Genomic DNA, 20,736 nt, shown 5'->3' with positions numbered 1-20,736 from the left:
CCAGGCATCCATGCAAATGCCATGTCTGTGCCGTACTGGAACAGTTCAACATCTACTGGCTCAGCCCTAATCACAGTCTGTCCGCAGTATGCTTGCATAATTTGTCGTGCAGTGAGGATGTTAATTCCTGGAGTGGAGCAAACTATGCCGTCCTCCGTAAAGGAGATCGTCATATTCAACCTACTCATTATGTCTCTCCCTAGTATATTCACTGGTGAGGCCCTATGATACAAAAGTGGCACTGACATGTCATAATCTCCTATTGATAAGGGAACATTATCAGTAAAGGGAACCAACCCCCTAGCCCCAGAGAATCCTTGGGTGTTCATGGCTTCACCTGACAGTTTAAATTTACCTTCCTTTATGCAGGACCGGGTCGCCCCGGTGTCAACAAGAAATGATAATTTTTTGTCACCTATCGTTACCTCTATGCGTGGTTCCTCCGCACTATTAGGTGTTACCGACAGGATGGGACACACCAAGGCCATCTGTGGGCTGTCCTATTGAGGGTACAATGATTGACCACTTCCTGTGTAAGGGTTGTGTCCCAGGACCGTCACCCTTCCCAGTTCTGTTTGCTGTAGTTGTGTATTGGTAGAGGTTATGTTATGGTCTTGGGTTTGGGCAGGTTGCTTTACTTGCTGTACTTGGGGTTGTTGTGTTACTAGTTGTTGCTGCCCATTTCCTTGTTGCAAGTTCTGTTGTTGCCAAGTGTTCTGCTGGTCCTGTGCGGGCCCTTGTTGTCCCTGTTCATTCCATGACGGTGTGCCTGGTCTTACTCTACACGTGCGTGACATGTGCCCTACCAATCCACAAATCCAACACACCGGTGGTTCCCTGTTCTGCCATGGAAAGCTTCCTGGGTTGTCCTGGTATGCTGGTTGTCCCGTGGGGTAGAAATTTCTAAGTCCTCCCCCCTGCTGTTGAGAGTTATATCCGTACCCTCTCCCCCTCATCATTCCTCCCCTTCCCCTGTTATAATTATAATACCCAGCCCCTGGCGTTGAGTATCCTCCTCCCATGTTGGCCGTGTATGGTTGGGATGGCGGAAGCTGTTGTGTTACAGTCTGTGATGGTTGTATTTGTGAGGGATCTTGCGCAGCCACTACTTGCATGGGGCTTTGAGTCAATGTTGCAGCTGTAGTTATTAGTGCACCTTCCATCGTGTATTTAGTAAGTTTTTTCTGTACTAATTTAGCCTCTTCCGTTTTTCTATCCTCTTCCTTCTGTTTCATTTTCTCTTGCCATGTCCTACAATGATGTACTATTGTCAGTTGTATCTCTGGCCAGGCTTTTGCTTCCATCCCCACCACTTTCTTCAATTGTTTCTGAACTGCTTCTGGGAGCCCTTGTACTAGTATATGATAGAATATTGCTGGTGTCTTCTCCCATTGTTCTCTAGTTTCCATGCGCCACTTCTCTTGAATTTCCTGGATATAATCAACAGGATCTTCGTTCTCATGCATCTTGCGTGAGGTAATTGCTCCTATGTCTGACGTGTCCGGGTACTGTACCCTCAGTGCCTGCCATAATGCATATCTGCAGTTTGCGAATGGTGCCCCATCGTGCGAGGTGTTTGTTATTGTGACCCCGGGGAAGCCTGCTCTCTTCCAAATGTCATCTGCTGCATCCCCTAGTATTGATATTTAAAGGCACTTTACATCCCCCACTGCCAATTTCTGCCCTGCAGTGCGTTTTTCCATTTCATATATCCACTTCCCAGCACCTCCGCTTAATGATGGGAGCCTCACTTTATATTTTCCTTGTCTGCGTGCTTCCAGGGGACGTATTGTGGTCTAACTCCTCCCCTCTCCAGAAGTGGCATTAGGTTGTGTCCCGGTAGGCCCTTTGTGTCCCACATAATCGAATCCGTACACCCCTCCTCATCCGACCTGTCTTCTACAACGTCAATGGGGTCCATATTTCTTCTGCTCATAACTGTTTCTCCTCCATCTCTTCCCTTTCTTTTATCATTTACTGTGGGCGTGTGCACTCGTTCTCACTGCCTGCATCCAGGGAGGTCTCTAAGCCTACCTGCGTTGGGTGTCGGTTCGTGTGGGAAGAGCGCGAGTTTAGATGGGCATGTTGCACGTAATGAGTGCAATGTATTGGAGCATGTGGGAAGGGATGTGACGGTGTGGCTGTACGTGTGTGCCTTTCCGCTATTCCTTGCTCTTCCTCCTCACTTCCCTCTAGTTCTTCCTTTCTCCTGCAGATCCATGGTGATCCTCTATTTGTCCGGGTGATGTATAATTTATCTAGGCTTTCCCTTTCACTCTCTCTCCCTTCCTTCTCTATTCCTTCTCCTTATTCACTGCAAAAATCCTCCATTAATTCCAGCCCCCAGTCTGTCTTTTTTCCCATAATCGTTACTGATTACAAGTCTATTAGGTCCGTTCCTCCCCTGTCATTCTTTCCAATTGCCCCCCTTTGTGATGAATTTGTTGTTACTCCTGTGTCTCCGTATACATATCTCCTTCCTTCAATCCCCCCTCTCCTTTCTTCTCTTTTCCCTTCATTTTCCTCCGGTATTTCTCTATCCATTTCTTCTCTTTTCTTTTTCGATTCCTCCATTACTTTAATACTCATTCTTTTCATTAACCTTTCTTCTTCTTTCTCCCTTTCCCATCTCGCTCTTTCCTTCTCTAATATACCCTCTATCATCCTCCCTTCTTCATATTTCCTTTTGTTTTCTAATAATAATCTCCTTCTACATATTTCTATTTCCTTTTCTCTCTCTTCTTCCTCCCTCTTCTTCTCACGCAGTGCTGCCCTCGATTCCCTTTCTGAAACTGCCTTCACCCTGTCTGCTTCTCTCCTTTTCTCCTCAGTTCGTTCCCTCATTTTTTCCAATTCATTCTTGCTTTCTTTCTTTTCCCGTGCTCTCTCCCTTTCCTCTCTCTCAAGCTGCCTGATCAGTGTATTCTGCTCATCCCTTAATTCTGCTAATCATTCTTACAAAATCTCTTCCTTCTGTCGTAACAACTCCTCCTTCCTTTTCCCCTCTTCCCCTTTCCATTCCTCGTCCATTTTCATTACTACCTTCTCTTCTTCTTCTGTTAATGAACCTCGTAATTTTAATAATACCTTCGCAGCTTCCCACTCATCCTGTCCTATCCCTGCGATCTGTTCTTCGCCAATCCCCCCTTCCCCTGCGGGCATTTTTGTGCGAGCTGGTCCCGTCGTGCTACTCTGCTCCCTTCCGGTGTGGCTACCTGTTACTGTATATGGTGGTGGGCTGTACGCCGGGTTCGAGTACCCCTCAGCCGCCTTAAGTTGGACCATGTCTCAAAGTTCTGTTAGAGGATATAACCCCCCTCCCTCCTTTTTCACTACCTTTGCTAGGGGTATATCGTCGCTCTGTTCCCTTTTTACTTCCTTTTTGTTCATGTTGTTACTCTTTTCTCCTCCCTCTTCTCCTTTCCCCATGTTCCGTGTGCTTTCACTCTTTTTCCCCATTCTCTCTTTCCTCCTTAATCTTCTCTTCTTCCGTTGGTTCCCCCATAATAAACATTCCGTTCGGTCCTGGTCTGGACCCTTGGAACATCCTCCATAAGTTAAACACCTCCACGTGGTGCATTAACTTCTTCCCCTTGTATGTGTTATGGAGATGGTTTAATAGTGAATGTTGGGTATATGGATCGAAACTGCCATTAGGCGGCCATGGTATCGTCATTTTGTTGTCCGTCCCCTGTGTCCATTCTATGCTATACTTGATCAGTTTCTCTCTAAGGGGTAACAGTGTTTTACATATGTGCTGTAGCGGGGTAGTGAGGGTGTTCCCCCACCCTCCCGATCCTGCCCCGTATGACATAGTAGCGCTTTACTTGTTGTCCTTCCCTTATTTGGTAGTGGTTGTCTTACTAACACTTTACACTATACAGCCTTAGATCTTTACCTGGCCCCGTAAGTTTGGGGACTTGCGATAGTCCGCTAAGAAAAATTAGTAAAATATAACACTGGCATTTGTATATTCTTTTCTTTCTTTTTTTTTCTTTCTTTACCTAACACCTTTACGGCCCCCTGCGGCCGAAGCGCACATAGCCCCCTGTGGCTCCGTGCCCTTTTGTGACGTTCTTATACAGCCGTCCCGCTTTCTCTTACTCCTCCTCCCCTTTCTTCGCTTGCCGTGCCGGCATTCTCTGTGCGTAACCACGCCCCCTTTTTCACCTTCCCCTCGATCAACTCGTTACCATTTAACTCCGTTTCCACACGATAATTCTCTTCCCCACCACTCTCATAAAATATACCTATATATATGAAAAAAAGCCCTACTGGTGACGTCACCGATCTCTTCAAACTACCAGTAAGTTCCTCATATGTTTTTAAAAGTTCAAAGTATGCTTGCAATCTACCCCCATTAACCCCACAGCTGTCTTCCTGTCACGCCTGGAACAAGGTAATCAACAATATAATCAGACTGCGTCCGCTGCGTCGCCTCACGTGTGATACGCCCCTCGACAGGAGGGCTTAACCAGCCAATTATCTTCCGTATTAGGCAACCAGCTAGCTACTGCCTACAGGGAAATGTCATCTATCTATCGAGTTTCCTGCTCGACCAATAGGGATCCTCATCTACTCATTGATCAATAATCACCAAATCGTAGGAAACCGCACTCACACACACCCTTACACGCGGTCGCGACCTAGGCCAATCAGTGTCTACGAGCAGCCGCACGTGATGTTTTCGTACTCTGCCCCCTTCAACGTAGTGGACTGCTCTTGCACGTGTCCAGTTACCATTCATTGTACCGTCAACACTAAGTTATCAAAACCTTCGCCGCGCACCTGTGTAACACCTCCCGCCTCCCGTATTCAATTCCTCCCCCCTCCCTCACAATTTCACATTGCTTGTTGTGCGTGGTATACTCACCAAGTTCTCTCGATGCGGGGCCGCCCGACTGCGTGCACCCCTCCAAGCGGCTCGCCACCTCCCCTCGTCTGGACCACGACCGGACACTCGCCAACCGTGGGCGGGATACTTCTCAACTGGCTCCCGAAGGACAATATCCGGATTGCGCTGTCCGGTCTTCTCGCAGTTCTGCAATGGTCCTGTAGTCCTCAAAAGGGGGCAGCGGCAGAGGGGGCCGCGCCGCCGGGCCTCCTCGCAACGGGAGTACTCGGAAAAATAAAATAAAAGCAGACCTCAAACAGATCTCAGCAGTGCCTCCAACTTGTCGGGGGGAAATTCTGCCGGGGTCGGCTGGGCCGTCCGCGGACCTCCGGGCAGGGAGGCCCCAACTCCTCCCGTATATCCCAAAAATTGAGTATGAGACACACGCAAGAAGCAAGGTGATTCTGCTGTTTATTAGACAAAACGGCAGGGATGGGTCAAGGAGCGTACGCATCCGTCCTGACACTCTCTCTCTTTTCGTGGAGCTCGCAGGCCCTTTTTACCTCAGTATGACGCGCTACTTGCGTCACCTGGGAAAGTTAGCAAAACACCTATCACCACTCTGGATTGGCTCCTCGAGTGGTAGGGTTAGTATAGATACGTATAGAGAGCATTGTTAGTGGTTAAGGGTTAGTCAGGTGGTATAATTGGGTTGTCCCTTCAAATTGATACATGAAAATTGTTACATGAGGATCCCTGGGGATTGGTCAATGCTAATGGCGTCAGTGATAAGAGCCTCATGTTCTGATTGGTCCACGCACGAGCCCCCCAGTCTGGGACCATCGTTGTTACCATCTCGCGATGCACCTGTCATTTGCAACAATGTTTCACTATGATTATGTGCAGACAACGTGAAGATTTATTGGTATGCCTGAAGGCCGACTACTCCCACCGCCGCAGATGTCCATTGGATCATTTTATTGTATCTGCCGGTGTATTGAAACGGGGGGTTTCGGTGCCTCCCTCCTCCTGGGCCTGGCACCCTGTCAGATTTGGCTTGGTCACGTGAGAATTCTGCACAATTAATATTGTATTTTTCCACTATGTGCCTGGTTTTAATTGCAGGTGTGACCTTGGCGTCGGCATGCGGCATACGAGATTGCAACATTGTGCCCTTGACTGCCAGTCATCGCCGGGCTTATTCTGCAGGGTCAGCAACTGTACTCTTGCTCATTCAATGTTCATGGAAGCTCTTGCTTGCAGCCTACTTGGGCCTGGTGCATAGGTGGAGACGTTTGATACACCGCGCTTTAGGTTATGGTATCATATTGTTTTATCCCCAGTATCGTGTCTTTGTTATATTTCTTATTGCAATGCATGGGTTTAGGAGAAGCGCGAGCAAGCGTTATAGATGAGTTCATTATGCGTCTTGCTTTTCAGCATTTTGAAAAGCCTATGTGAAAAATAATAAAGGTGCGCATCAGTGAGTGTGTCCGTCATCTACTTCGTAGCACTGAATATGTTCTTCGTGTGGATTGGTGTGGGAGTGTCTACTGTGCAGGTTTGCATGGGTGTGCTGACCTGTGGCTAAGTCGTCATGGCATCTCTAACGATGTGTTCATTTACTGCTGCATGGTTCAGTCGAGTTCATCCATGCCGCAGGTGTTGACATGGGCAGGACACAATGTGTTAATTTACTGTTGCGTGGTTCAGTCGAGTTCATCCATGCCGCAGGTGTTGGCATGGGCAGGACACGATGGTGGGCACATCTGTATGTTCTTGTACCAGGGTATTTGATCGTCTGGTAGATGGGCAAACTCCTCTCGTGGAGGGTGCCTCGGCCGTGATCCTCTAGGCCAGGGGCGTGAGGGGATTGGTGGGAGCCTTGTGTTCCATTTTCCCACTTCATCCTACACCCTTGAAAGTTCAGAATATGTTAACAGCCCAAAAAAGGCCTTAAAATGCACCTTAGGCCTGCAAAAAGGCAGAAAACTTTGGAGGTCCAAAAAAGGGGTTTACAGGCATCCTGGACCCCCTAAAGTCCAGAAAATGTTGGTGGTCTAAAAACTGTGCCAGATAGCTCTGAATGTCCCCAAAACATGTGCATCCTGAAAAGCGCATTAACCCACATCCTAAAGTATTGAAATTCCCAAAAATAATTTTGGCAAGAAAAATGCATCCTACAACCCTGAAAGTTCTGAATATGTTAGCAGCCCAAAAAAGGCCTTAAAATGCATCTTAGGCCTGCAAAAAGGCAGAAAACTTTGGAGGCCCAAAAAAGGGGTTTACAGGCATCCTAGATCCCTAAAGTCCAGAAAATGTTGGTGGACTAAAAACTGTGTCAGAGAGCTCTTAATATCCCAAAAACATTTGCAGCCTGAAAGGGGCATTATCCCGCAACCTAGACGTCTGAAATCCCAAAAATATTTTTGCCACAAAAAAGGCATCCTACACCCCTGAAAATTCAGAATATGTTAGCAGCCCAAAAAAGGCCTTAAAATGTATCTTAGGCCTGCAAAAATGTAGAAAACTTTGTAGGCCCAAAAAAGGGGGTTACAGGCATCCTAGCCCCCTAAAGTCCAGAAAATGTTGGTGGCCCAAAAACCATGTCAGAGAGCTCTGAATGTCCCAAAAACATTTGCAACCAGAAAGGGGCATTAACTCGCCTCCTAGAACACTAAAATTTCCAAAAATATTTTGGCACAAAAAAATGCATCCTACACCCCTGAAAGTTCAGAATATGTTAACAGCCTAAAAAAGGCATTAAAATGGATCTTAGGCCTGCAAAAATGTTGAAAACTTTGGAGGTCCAAAAAAGGGGTTTACAGGCATCCTGTACCCTCTAAAGTCCAGAAAAGGTTGGTGGCCTAAAAACTGTGTCAGATAGGTCTGATGTCCCCAAATCATGTGTAGCCTGGAAAGGGCATTAACTCACAACCTAGACCAAATGATATTCCCAAAAATATTTTTGGCAGAAAAAAGACATCCTACACCCCTGAATTCAGTATATGTTAGCAGCCCAAAAAAAAGCCTTACCATGCATTGTAGGCCTGCATAAATGTAGCAAACTTCGGAGGCCAAAAAAAGGGGTTTACAGGCATCCTAGACCCACTACAGTCCAGAAAATGTCAGTGGCCCAAAAACTGTGCCAGAGAGCTTTGAACGTCCTAAAATCATTTGCAGCCTGAAAGGGGCATTAACCCGCAAACTAGACTACTGAAATTCCAAAAAATAATTTTGGCACAAAAAATGCATCCTACAACCCTGAAAGTTCTGAATATGTTAGCAGCCCAAAAAAGGCCTTAAAATGCATCTTAGGCCTGTAAAAAGGCAGAAAACTTTGGAGGCCCAAAAAAGGGGTTTACAGGCATCGTGGACCCTCTAAAGTCCAGAAAATGTTGGTGGACTAAAAACTGTGTCAGAGAGCTCTGAATATCCCAAAACATTTGCAGCCTGAAAGGGGCATTATCCCACATCCTAGACCACTAAAATTTCCAAATATAATATTGGCACGAAAAATGCATCCTACACCTTGAAAGTTCAGAATATGTTAGCAGCCCAAAAAAAAAGCCTTACAATGCATTTTAGGCCTGCATACATGTAGCAAACTTCGGGGGCCCAAACAAGGGGTTTACAGGCATCCTAGACCCCCTAAAGTCCAGAAAATGTTGGTGCCCCAGAAATTGTGCCAGAGAGCTCTGAATGTCCCAAAAACATTTGCAGCCTGAAAGGGGCATTATCTCGCATCCTAGACCACTGAAATTCCCAAAAATAATATTGGCAAGACAAATACATCCTACACCCTGAAAGTTCTGAATATGTTAGCAGCCCAGAAAAGGTCTTAAAGTGCATGTTAGGCCTGCAAAAAGGTTGAAAACTTTGGAGGTCCAAAAAAGGGGTTTACAGGTATCCTCGACACCCTAAAGTCCAGAAAATGTTGGTGGCCTAAAAACCGTGTCAGATAGCTCTGAATGTCCCCAAAACATGTGCAGCCTGGAAAGGGCATTAACTCGCAACCTAGACCACTGAAATTCCCAAAAATATTTTTGGCACAAAAAGGCATCCTACACCCCTGAATTCTGAATATGTTAGCAGCCCAAAAAGGCCTTACAATGCATCTTAGGCCTGCATAAATGTAGCAAACTTCAGAGGCCCAATAAAGGGGTTTACAGGCATCCTAGACCCTCTAAAGTCCTGGAAATGTTGGTGGCCCAAAAATTGTGCCAGAGAGCTCTGAATGTCCCAAAGACATTTGCAGCCTGAAAGGGGCATTATCCCACATCCTAGACCACTGAAATTCCCAAAAATATTTTTGGCACAAAAAAGGCATCCTACACCCGCTAATTCAGAATATGTTAGCAGCCCAAAAAAGGCATTAATATGCATCTTAGGCTGCAAAAATGTTGAAAACTTTAGAAGCCCAAAAAAGGGGTTTAGTCCTCTTAGACCCTCTAAAGTGCAGAAAATGTTGGTATCCCAAAAACTGTGTCAGAGAGCTCTGAATGTCCCAAAAACATTTGCAGCCTGAAATGGGCATTAACCCGCATCCTAGACCACTGAAATTCCCAAAAATATTTTGTGCACGAAAAATGCATCCTAACCCCTGAAATTTCAGAATATGTTAGCAGCTCAAAAAAGGCCTTAAAATGCATCTTAGGCTGCACAAATGTTGAAAACTTTGGAGGTCCAAAAAAGGGGTTTACAGGCATCGTAGACTCCCTAAAGTCCAGAAAAAGTTGGTGGCCTTGAAACTGTGTCAGAAAGCTCTGAATGTCACAAAAGCATTTGCAGCCTGAAATGGGCATTAAACCGCATCCTAGACCACTGAAATTCCCAAAAATATTCATGGCACGAAAAATGCATCCTACACCCTGAAAGTTCAGAATATGTTAGAAGCCCAAAAAATGCCTTAAAATGCATCTTATGACTGCAAAAATGTAGAAAACATTGGAGGCCCAAAAAAGGGGTTTACAGGCATCCTAGACCCCCTAAAGGCCAGAAAATGTTGGTGGCCTAAAAACTGTGTCAGAAAGCTCTGAATGTCCCAAAAACATTTGCAGCCTGAAATGGGCATTAAGGCACATCCTAGACCACTGAAATTCCCAAAAATATTTATGGCACGAAAAATGCATCCTACACCGCTAAAAGTTTAGAATATGTTAGCAGCCCAAAAAAGGCCTTAAAATGCATCTTAGGCTGCAAAAATGTTGAAAACTTTGGAGGCCCAAAAAAAGGGTTTACAGGCATCCTAGACCCCCTAAAGTCCAGAAAATGTTGGTGGCCTAAAAACTGTGTCAGAAAGCTCTGAATGTCCCAAAAATATTTGCAGCCTGAAATGGGCATTAAAACGCATCCTAGACCACTGAAATTCCCAAAAATATTCATGGCACGAAAAATGCATCCTACACCCCTAAAAGTTCAGAATATGTTAGCAGCCCAAAAAAGGCCTTAAAATGCATCTTAGGCTGCAAAAATCTTGAAAACTTTGGAGGCCCAAAAAAAGGGTTTACAGTCATCCTAGACCCCCTAAATCCAGAAAATGTTGGTGGCCTAAAACTGTGTCAGAAAGCTCTGAATGTCCCAAAAACTTTGTTGTAGCCTATGAGGGGCATTAACCTGCATCCTAGACCACTGAAATTCCCAAAAATAATTTTGGCACGAAAAATGCATCCTAACCCCTGAAATTTCAGAATATGTTAGCAGCCCAAAAAAGGCCATAACATGCATTTTAGGCTGCAAAAATGTTGAAAACCTCAGAGGCCCAAAAAGGGGTTTACTGTCATCCTAGACCCCCTAAAGTCCAGAAAATGTTGGTGGTGCAAAAACGGTGTCAGAGAGCTCTGAATATCCCAAAAACATTTGCAGCCTGAAATGGGCATTAACCCGCATCCTAGACCACTGAAATTCCCAAAAATATTTATGGCACGAAAAATGCATCCTACACCATTGAAAGTTCAGAATATGTTAGCAGCCCAAAAAAGGCCTTAATATGCATCTTAGGCTGCAAAAATGTTGAAAACTTTAGAGGTCCAAAAAATGTGTTTACAGGCATCCTAGACCCCCTAAATTCCAGAATATTTTGGTGGCCCAAAAAACTGTCGGAGAGCTCTGAATGTCCCAAAAACATGTGTAGCCTATAAGGGGCATTAACCTGCATCCTAGATCACTGAAATTCCCAAAAATATTTATGGCAGGAAAAACGCATCCTACACCGCTGAAAGTTCAGAATATGTTAGCAGCCCAAAAAAGGCCATAGCATGCATCTTAGGCTGCAAAAATGTTGAAAACTTTGGAGGCCCAAAAAAAAGGGTTTACAGTCATCCTAGACCCCCTAAAGTCCAGAAAATGTTGGTGGCCTAAAAACTGTGTCAGAAAGCTCTGAATGTCCCAAAAACATTTGAAGCCTGAAATGGGCATTAACCCGCATCCTAGACCACTGAAATCCCCAAAAATATTTTGTGCACGAAAAAATGCATCTTACACCCCTGAATGTTCAGAATATGATAGCAGCCCAAAAACGGGCTTAAAATCCATCTTAGGCTGCAAAAATGTTGAAAACTTTGGAGGCCCAAAAAAGGGGTTTACAGGCATCCTAGACCCCCTAAAGTCCAGAAAATGTTGGTGGCCTAAAAACTGTGTCAGAAAGCTCTGAATGTCCCAAAAACATTTGCAGCCTGAAATGGTCATTTACCCGCATCCTAGACCACTGAAATTGACAAAAATATTTATGGCACGAAAAAAAATGCATCCTACACTGCTAAAAGTTCTGAACATGTTAGCAGCCCAAAAAAGGCCTTAAAATGCATCTTAGGCTGCACAAATGTTGAAAACTTTGGAGGCCCAAAAAAAGGGTTTACAGTCATCCTAGACCCCCTAAAGTCCAGAAAATGTTGGTGGCCTAAAAACTGTGTCAGAAAGCTCTGAATGTCCCAAAAACATTTGCAGCCTGAAATGGGCATTAACGCACATCCTAGACCACTGAAATTCCCAAAAATATTTATGGCACGAAAAATGCATCCTACACCGCTAAAAGTTTAGAATATGTTAGCAGCCCAAAAAAGGCCTTAAAATGCATCTTAGGCTGCAAAAATGTTGAAAACTTTGGAGGCCCAAAAAAAGGGTTTACAGTCATCCTAGACCCCCTAAAGTCCAGAAAATGTTGGTGGCCTAAAAACTGTGTCAGAAAGCTCTGAATGTCCCAAAAATATTTGCAGCCTGAAATGGGCATTAAACCGCATCCTAGACCACTGAAATTCCCAAAAATATTCATGGCACGAAAAATGCATCCTACACCCCTAAAAGTTCAGAATATGTTAGGAGCCCAAAAAAGGCCTACAAATGCACCTTAGGCCTGCACAAATGTTGAAAAGTTTGGAGGCCCAAAAAAAGGGTTTACAGGCATCCTAGACCCCCTAAAGTCCAGAAAATGTTGGATGACCAGAAACGGTGTCAGAGAGCTCTGAATATCCCAAAAAAATTTGCAGCCTGAAATGGGCATTAACCCGCATCCTAGACCACTGAAATTCCCAAAAATATTTTGTGCACGAAAAATGCATCCTAAATCCCTGAAAGTTCAGAATATGTTAGCAGCCCAAAAAAGGCCTTAAAATGCATCTTAGGCTGCAAAAATTTTGAAAACTTTGGAGGCCCAAAAAAAGGGTTTGCAGTCATCCTAGACCCCCTAAATCCAGAAAATGTTGGTGGCCTAAAACTGTGTCAGAAAGCTCTGAATGTCCCAAAAACTTTTTTGTAGCCTATGAGGGGCATTAACCTGCATCCTAGACCACTGAAATTCCCAAAAATAGTTTTGGCATGAAAAATGCATCCTAACCCCTGAAATTTCAGAATATGTTAGCAGCCCAAAAAAGGCCATAACATGCATCTTAGGCTGCAAAAATGTTGAAAACCTCAGAGGCCCAAAAAAAGGGTTTACAGTCATCCTAGACCCCCTAAAGTCCAGAAAATGTTGGTGGCCTTGAAACTCTGTCAGAAAGCTCTGAATGTCCTAAAAGCATTTGCAGCCTGAAATGGGCATTAACCCACATACTAGACCACTGAAATTCCCAAAAATATTTATGGCACGAAAAAAGCATCCTACACCGCTGAAAGTTCAGAATATGTTAGCAGCCCAAAAAAGGCCTTAAAATCCATCTAAGGCTGCAAAAATGTTGAAAACTTTGGAGGCTCAAAAAAGGGGTTCACAGGCATCCTAGACCCCCTAAAGTCCAGAAAATGTTGGTGGCCAAAAAACGGTGTCAGAGAGCTCTGAATATCCCCAAAACATTTGTAGCCTATAAGGGATATTAACGCGCATCCTAGAGCACTGAAAATCCCACAAATATTTTGTGCACGAAAAATGCATCCTACAACACTGAAAGTTCAGAAATATGTTAGCAGCCCAAAAAAGGCCTTAAAATGCATGTTAGGCTGCAAAAATGTTGAAAACTTTGGAGGCCCAAAAAAGGGGTTCACAGGCATCCTAGACCCCCTAAAGTCCAGAAAATGTTGGTGGCCAAAAAATGGTGTCAGAGAGCTCTGAATATCCCCAAAACATTTGTAGCCTATAAGGGGGATTAACGCGCATCCTAGAGCACTGAAAATCCCACAAATATTTTGTGCACGAAAAATGCATCCTACACCACTGAAAGTTCAGAATATGTTAGCAGCCCAAAAAAGGCCATAACATGCATCTTAGGCTGCAAAAATGTTGAAAACCTCAGAGGCCCAAAAAAGGGGTTTACAGTCATCCTAGACCCCCTAAAGTCCAGAAAATGTTGGTGGCCCAAAAACTGTTTCAGAGAGCTCTGAATGTCCCAAAAACATTTGAAGCCTGAAATGGGCATTAACCCGCATCCTAGACCACTGAAATTCCCAAAAATATTTATGGCACGAAAAAAAATGCATCCTACACTGCTAAAAGTTCTGAACATGTTAGCAGCCCAAAAAAGGCCTTAAAATGAGTCTTAGGCTGCAAAAATGTTGAAAACTTTGGAGGCCCAAAAAAAGGGTTTACAGTCATCCTAGACCCCCTAAAGTCCAGAAAATGTTGGTGGCCTTGAAACTCTGTCAGAAAGCTCTGAATGTCCTAAAAGCATTTGCAGCCTGAAATGGGCATTAACCCACATACTAGACCACTGAAATTCCCAAAAATATTTATGGCACGAAAAAAGCATCCTACACCGCTGAAAGTTCAGAATATGTTAGCAGCCCAAAAAAGGCCTTAAAATCCATCTAAGGCTGCAAAAATGTTGAAAACTTTGGAGGCTCAAAAAAGGGGTTCACAGGCATCCTAGACCCCCTAAAGTCCAGAAAATGTTGGTGGCCAAAAAACGGTGTCAGAGAGCTCTGAATATCCCCAAAACATTTGTAGCCTATAAGGGATATTAACGCGCATCCTAGAGCACTGAAAATCCCACAAATATTTTGTGCACGAAAAATGCATCCTACAACACTGAAAGTTCAGAAATATGTTAGCAGCCCAAAAAAGGCCTTAAAATGCATGTTAGGCTGCAAAAATGTTGAAAACTTTGGAGGCCCAAAAAAGGGGTTCACAGGCATCCTAGACCCCCTAAAGTCCAGAAAATGTTGGTGGCCAAAAAATGGTGTCAGAGAGCTCTGAATATCCCCAAAACATTTGTAGCCTATAAGGGGGATTAACGCGCATCCTAGAGCACTGAAAATCCCACAATTATTTTGTGCACGAAAAATGCATCCTACACCACTGAAAGTTCAGAATATGTTAGCAGCCCAAAAAAGGCCTTAAAATGCATCTTAGGCTGCAAAAATGTTGAAAACTTTGGAGGCACAAAAAAGGGGTTTACAGTCATCGTAGATCCCCTAAAGTCCAGAAAATGATGGCGGCCTTGAAACTGTGTCAGAAAACTCTGAATGTCTCAAAAGCATTTGCAGCCTGAAATGGGCATTAACCCGCATACTAGACCACTGAAATTCCCAAAAATATTTATGGCACGAAAAAAGCATCCTACACCGCTGAAAGTTCAGAATATGTTAGCAGCCCAAAAAAGGCCTTAAAAAGCTTCTTAGGCTGCAAAAATGTTGAAAACTTTGGAGGTCCAAAAAAGGGGTTTACAGGCATCCTAGACCCCCTAAAGTCCAGAAAATGTTGGTGGCCTAAAAACTGTGTCAGAAAGCTCTGAATGTCCCAAAAATATTTGCAGCCTGAAATGGGCATCAAACCGCATCCTAGACCACTGAAATTCCCAAAAATATTCATGGCACGAAAAATGCATCCTACACCGCTGAAAGTTTAGAATATGTTAGCAGCCCAAAAAAGGCCTTAAAATGCATCTTATGGCTGCAAAAATGTAGAAAACTTTGGAGGTCCAAAAAAGGGGTTTACAGGCATCCTAGACCCCCTAAAGTCCAGAAAATGTTGGTCGCCCAAAAAACTGTGTCAGAAATCTCTGAATGTCCCAAAAACATTTGCAGCCTGAAATGGGCATTAACCCGCATCCTAGACCACTGAAATTCCCAAAAATATTTATGGCAGGAAAAACGCATCCTACACCGCTGAAAGTTCAGAATATGTTAGCAGCCCAAAAAAGGCCATAACATGCATCTTAGGGCTGCAAAAATGTAGAAAACTTTGGAGGCCTAAAAAAGGGGTTTACAGGCATCCTAGACCCCCTAAAGTCCAGAAAATGTTGGTGGCCTTGAAACTCTGTCAGAAAGCTCTGAATGTCCCAAAAGCATTTGCAGCCTGAAATGGGCATTAACCCAAATACTAGACCACTGAAATTCCCAAAAATATTTATGGCACGAAAAATGCATCCTACACCCCTAAAAGTTCAGAATATGTTAGGAGCCCAAAAAAGGCCTACAAATGCACCTTAGGCCTGCACAAATGTTGAAAAGTTTGGAGGCCCAAAAAAAGGGTTTACAGGCATCCTAGACCCCCTAAAGTCCAGAAAATGTTGGATGACCAGAAACGGTGTCAGAGAGCTCTGAATATCCCAAAAAAATTTGCAGCCTGAAATGGGCATTAACCCGCATCCTAGACCACTGAAATTCCCAAAAATATTTTGTGCACGAAAAATGCATCCTAAATCCCTGAAAGTTCAGAATATGTTAGCAGCCCAAAAAAGGCCTTAAAATGCATCTTAGGCTGCAAAAATTTTTAAAACTTTGGAGGCCCAAAAAAAGGGTTTGCAGTCATCCTAGACCCCCTAAATCCAGAAAATGTTGGTGGCCTAAAACTGTGTCAGAAAGCTCTGAATGTCCCAAAAACTTTTTTGTAGCCTATGAGGGGCATTAACCTGCATCCTAGACCACTGAAATTCCCAAAAATAGTTTTGGCATGAAAAATGCATCCTAACCCCTGAAATTTCAGAATATGTTAGCAGCCCAAAAAAGGCCATAACATGCATCTTAGGCTGCAAAAATGTTGAAAACCTCAGAGGCCCAAAAAAGGGGTTTACAGTCATCCTAGACCCCCTAAAGTCCAGAAAATGTTGGTGGCCCAAAAACTGTTTCAGAGAACTCTGAATGTCCCAAAAACATTTGAAGCCTGAAATGGGCATTAACCCGCATCCTAGACCACTGAAATTCCCAAAAATATTTATGGCACGAAAAAAAATGCATCCTACACTGCTAAAAGTTCTGAACATGTTAGCAGCCCAAAAAAGGCCTTAAAATGAGTCTTAGGCTGCAAAAATGTTGAAAAGTTTGGAGGCCCAAAAAAAGGTTTTACAGTCATCCTAGACCCCGTAAAGTCCAGAAAATGTTGGTGGCCTTGAAACTCTGTCAGAAAGCTCTGAATGTCCTAAAAGCATTTGCAGCCTGAAATGGGCATTAACCCACATACTAGACCACTGAAATTCCCAAAAATATTTATGGCACGAAAAAAGCATCCTACACCGCTGAAAGTTCAGAATATGTTAGCAGCCCAAAAAAGGCCTTAAAATCCATCTAAGGCTGCAAAAATGTTGAAAACTTTGGAGGCTCAAAAAAGGGGTTCACAGGCATCCTAGACCCCCTAAAGTCCAGAAAATGTTGGTGGCCAAGAAACGGTGTCAGAGAGCTCTGAATATCCCCAAAACATTTGTAGCCTATAAGGGATATTAACACGCATCCTAGAGCACTGAAAATACCACAAATATTTTGTGCACGAAAAATGCATCCTACAACACTGAAAGTTCAGAAATATGTTAGCAGCCCAAAAAAGGCCTTAAAATGCATGTTAGGCTGCAAAAATGTTGAAAACTTTGGAGGCCCAAAAAAGGGGTTCACAGGCATCCTAGACCCCCTAAAGTCCAGAAAATGTTGGTGGCCAAAAAACGGTGTCAGAGAGCTCTGAATATCCCCAAAACATTTGTAGCCTATAAGGGGGATTAACGCGCATCCTAGAGCACTGAAAATCCCACAAATATTTTGTGCACGAAAAATGCATCCTACACCACTGAAAGTTCAGAATATGTTAGCAGCCCAAAAAAGGCCTTAAAATGCATCTTAGGCTGCAAAAATGTTGAAAACTTTGGAGGCACAAAAAAGGGGTTTACAGTCATCGTAGATCCCCTAAAGTCCAGAAAATGATGGCGGCCTTGAAACTGTGTTAGAAAACTCTGAATGTCCCAAAAGCATTTGCAGCCTGAAATGGGCATTAACCCGCATACTAGACCACTGAAATTCCCAAAAATATTTATGGCACGAAAAAAGCATCCTACACCGCTGAAAGTTCAGAATATGTTAGCAGCCCAAAAAAGGCCTTAAAAAGCTTCTTAGGCTGCAAAAATGTTGAAAACTTTGGAGGTCCAAAAAAGGGGTTTACAGGCATCCTAGACCCCCTAAAGTCCAGAAAATGTTGGTGGCCCAAAAACAGGGTCAGAGAGCTCTGAATGTCTCAAAAACATTTGCAGCCTGAAAGGGGCATTAACCGGCTCCCTAGAGCACTGAAATTCCCAAAAATATATATGGCACGAAAAATGCATCCTCCACCACTGAAAGTTCCGAATATGTTAGCAGACCAAAAATGGCCTTAAAATGCATCTTAGGCTGCAAAAATGTTGAAAGCTTTGGAGGCACAAAAAAGGGGTTTACAGTCATCGTAGACCCCCTAAAGTCCAGAAAATGTTGGTGGCCTAAAAACTGTGTCAGAAAGCTCTGAATGTCCCAAAAATATTTGCAGCCTGAAATGGGCATTAAACCGCATCCTAGACCACTGAAATTCCCAAAAATATTTATGGCAGGAAAAACGCATCCTACACCGCTGAAAGTTCAGAATATGTTAGCAGCCCAAAAAAGGCCATAACATGCATCTTAGGGCTGCAAAAATGTAGAAAACTTTGGAGGCCTAAAAAAGGGGTTTACAGGCATCCTAGACCCCCTAAAGTCCAGAAAATGTTGGTGGCCTTGAAACTCTGTCAGAAAGCTCTGAATGTCCCAAAAGCATTTGCAGCCTGAAATGGGCATTAACCCAAATACTAGACCACTGAAATTCCCAAAAATATTTATGGCACGAAAAAAGCATCCTACACCGCTGAAAGTTCAGAATATGTTAGCAGCCCAAAAAATGCCTTAAAATGCATCTTATGGCTGCAAAAATGTAGAAAACTTTGGAGGCCCAAAAAAGGGGTTTACAGGCATCCTAGACCCCCTAAAGTCCAGAAAATGTTGGTGGCCTAAAAACTGTGTCAGAAAGCTCTGAATGTCCCAAAAACATTTGCAGCCTGAAATGGGTATTAACCCGCATCCTTGACCACTGAAATTCCCAAAAATATTTATGGCACGAAAAAAAATGCATCCTACACTGCTAAAAGTTCTGAATATGTTAGCAGCTCAAAAAAGGCCTTAAAATGCATCTTAGGCTGCAAAAATGTTGAAAACTTTGGAGGCCCAATAAAGGGTTTACATGCATCCTAGACCCCCTAAAGTCCAGAAAATGTTGGTGGCCCAAAAACTGTGTCAGAGAGCTCTGAATGTCCCAAAAACATTTGAAGCCTGAAATGGGCATTAACCTGCATCCTAGACCACTGAAATTCCCAAAAATAGTTTTGGCACAAAAAATGCATCTTACATCTTGAAAGTTCAGAATATGTTAGAAGCCCAAAACATGCCTTAAAATGCATCTTAGGGCTGCAAAAATGTAGAAAACTTTGGAGGCCCAAAAAAATGGGTTTACATGCATCCTAGATCCCCTAAAGTCCAGAAAATGTTGGTGGCCCAAAAACGGTGTCAGAGAGCTCTGAATGTCCCAAAAACATGTGTAGCCCATAAGGAGCATTAACACGTATCCTAGACCACTGAAATTCCCAAAAATATTTTGTGCACGAAAAATGCATCCTACACCCCTGAAAGTTCAGAATATGATAGTAGCCCAAAAAAGGCCTTAAAATGCATCTTAGGCTGCAAAAATGTTGAAAACTGTAGAGGCCCAAAAAAGGGGTTTACAGTAATCCCAGACCCCCTAAAGTCCAGAAAATGTTGGTGGCCCAAAAACAGGGTCAGAGAGCTCTGAATGTCTCAAAAACATTTGCAGCCTGAAAGGGGCATTAACCGGCTCCCTAGAGCACTGAAATTCCCAAAAATATATATGGCACGAAAAATGCATCCTACACCACTGAAAGTTCCGAATATGTTAGCAGCCCAAAAATGGCCTTAAAATGCATCTTAGGCTGCAAAAATGTTGAAAACTTTGGAGGCACAAAAAAGGGGTTTACAGTCATCGTAGACCCCCTAAAGTCCAGAAAATGTTGGTGGCCTTGAAACTGTGTCAGAAAGCTCTGAATGTCCCAAAAGCATTTTCAGCCTGAAATGGGCATTAACCCGCATCCTTGACCACTGAAATTCCCAAAAATATTTATGGCACGAAAAAAAATGCATCCTACACTGCTAAAAGTTCTGAACATGTTAGCAGCCCAAAAAAGGCCTTAAAATGCATCTTAGACTGCACAAATGTTGAAAACTTTGGAGGTCCAAAAAATGGGTTTACATGCATCCTAGACCCCCTAAAGTCCAGAAAATGTTGGTGGCCCACAAAACTGTCGGAGAGCTCTGAATGTCCCAAAAACATTTGCAGCCTGAAATGGGCATTAACCCGCAACCTAGACCACTGAAATTCCCAAAAATATTTATGGCACGAAAAATGCATCCTACACCACTGAAAGTTCAGAATATGTTAGCAGCCCAAAAAAGGCCTTAATATGCATCTTAGGCTGCAAAAATGTTGAAACCTTTGAGGCCCAAAAAAGGGGTTTACAGGCATCCTAGACCCCCTAAAGTCCAGAAAATGTTGGTGGCCTAAAACCTTTCAGAGCTCTGAATGGCCCAAAAACATTTGTAGCCTATAAGGGGCATTAACCTGCATCCTAGACCACTGAAATTACCAAAAATAGTTTTGACACATAAAATGCATCTTACACCGTGAAAGTTCAGAATATGTTAGAAGCCCAAAACATGCCTTAAAATGCATCTTAGGGCTGCAAAAATGTAGAAAACTTTGGAGGCCCAAAAAAATGGGTTTACATGCATCCTAGATCCCCTAAAGTCCAGAAAATGTTGGTGGCCCAAAAACAGGGTCAGAGAGCTCTGAATGTCTCAAAAACATTTGCACTGAAAATCCCACAAATATTTTGTGCACGAAAAATGCATCCTACACCACTGAAAGTTCAGAATATGTTAGCAGCCCAAAAAAGGCCTTAAAATGCATCTTAGTCTGCAAAAATGTTGAAAACTTTGGAGGCACAAAAAAGGGGTTTACAGTCATCGTAGATCCCCTAAAGTCCAGAAAATGATGCCGGCCTTGAAACTGTGTCAGAAAACTCTGAATGTCTCAAAAGCATTTGCAGCCTGAAATGGGCATTAACCCGCATACTAGACCACTGAAATTCCCAAAAATATTTATGGCACGAAAAAAACATCCTACACCGCTGAAAGTTCAGAATATG

The sequence above is a fragment of the Ambystoma mexicanum genome, chromosome 12, assembly GCF_040938575.1.
Source record: "Ambystoma mexicanum isolate Mex_15411 chromosome 12, UKY_AmexF1_1, whole genome shotgun sequence".
In the NCBI taxonomy this organism is placed as follows: Eukaryota; Metazoa; Chordata; class Amphibia; order Caudata; family Ambystomatidae; genus Ambystoma; species Ambystoma mexicanum.
This window is presented reverse-complemented; position numbering follows the sequence as displayed.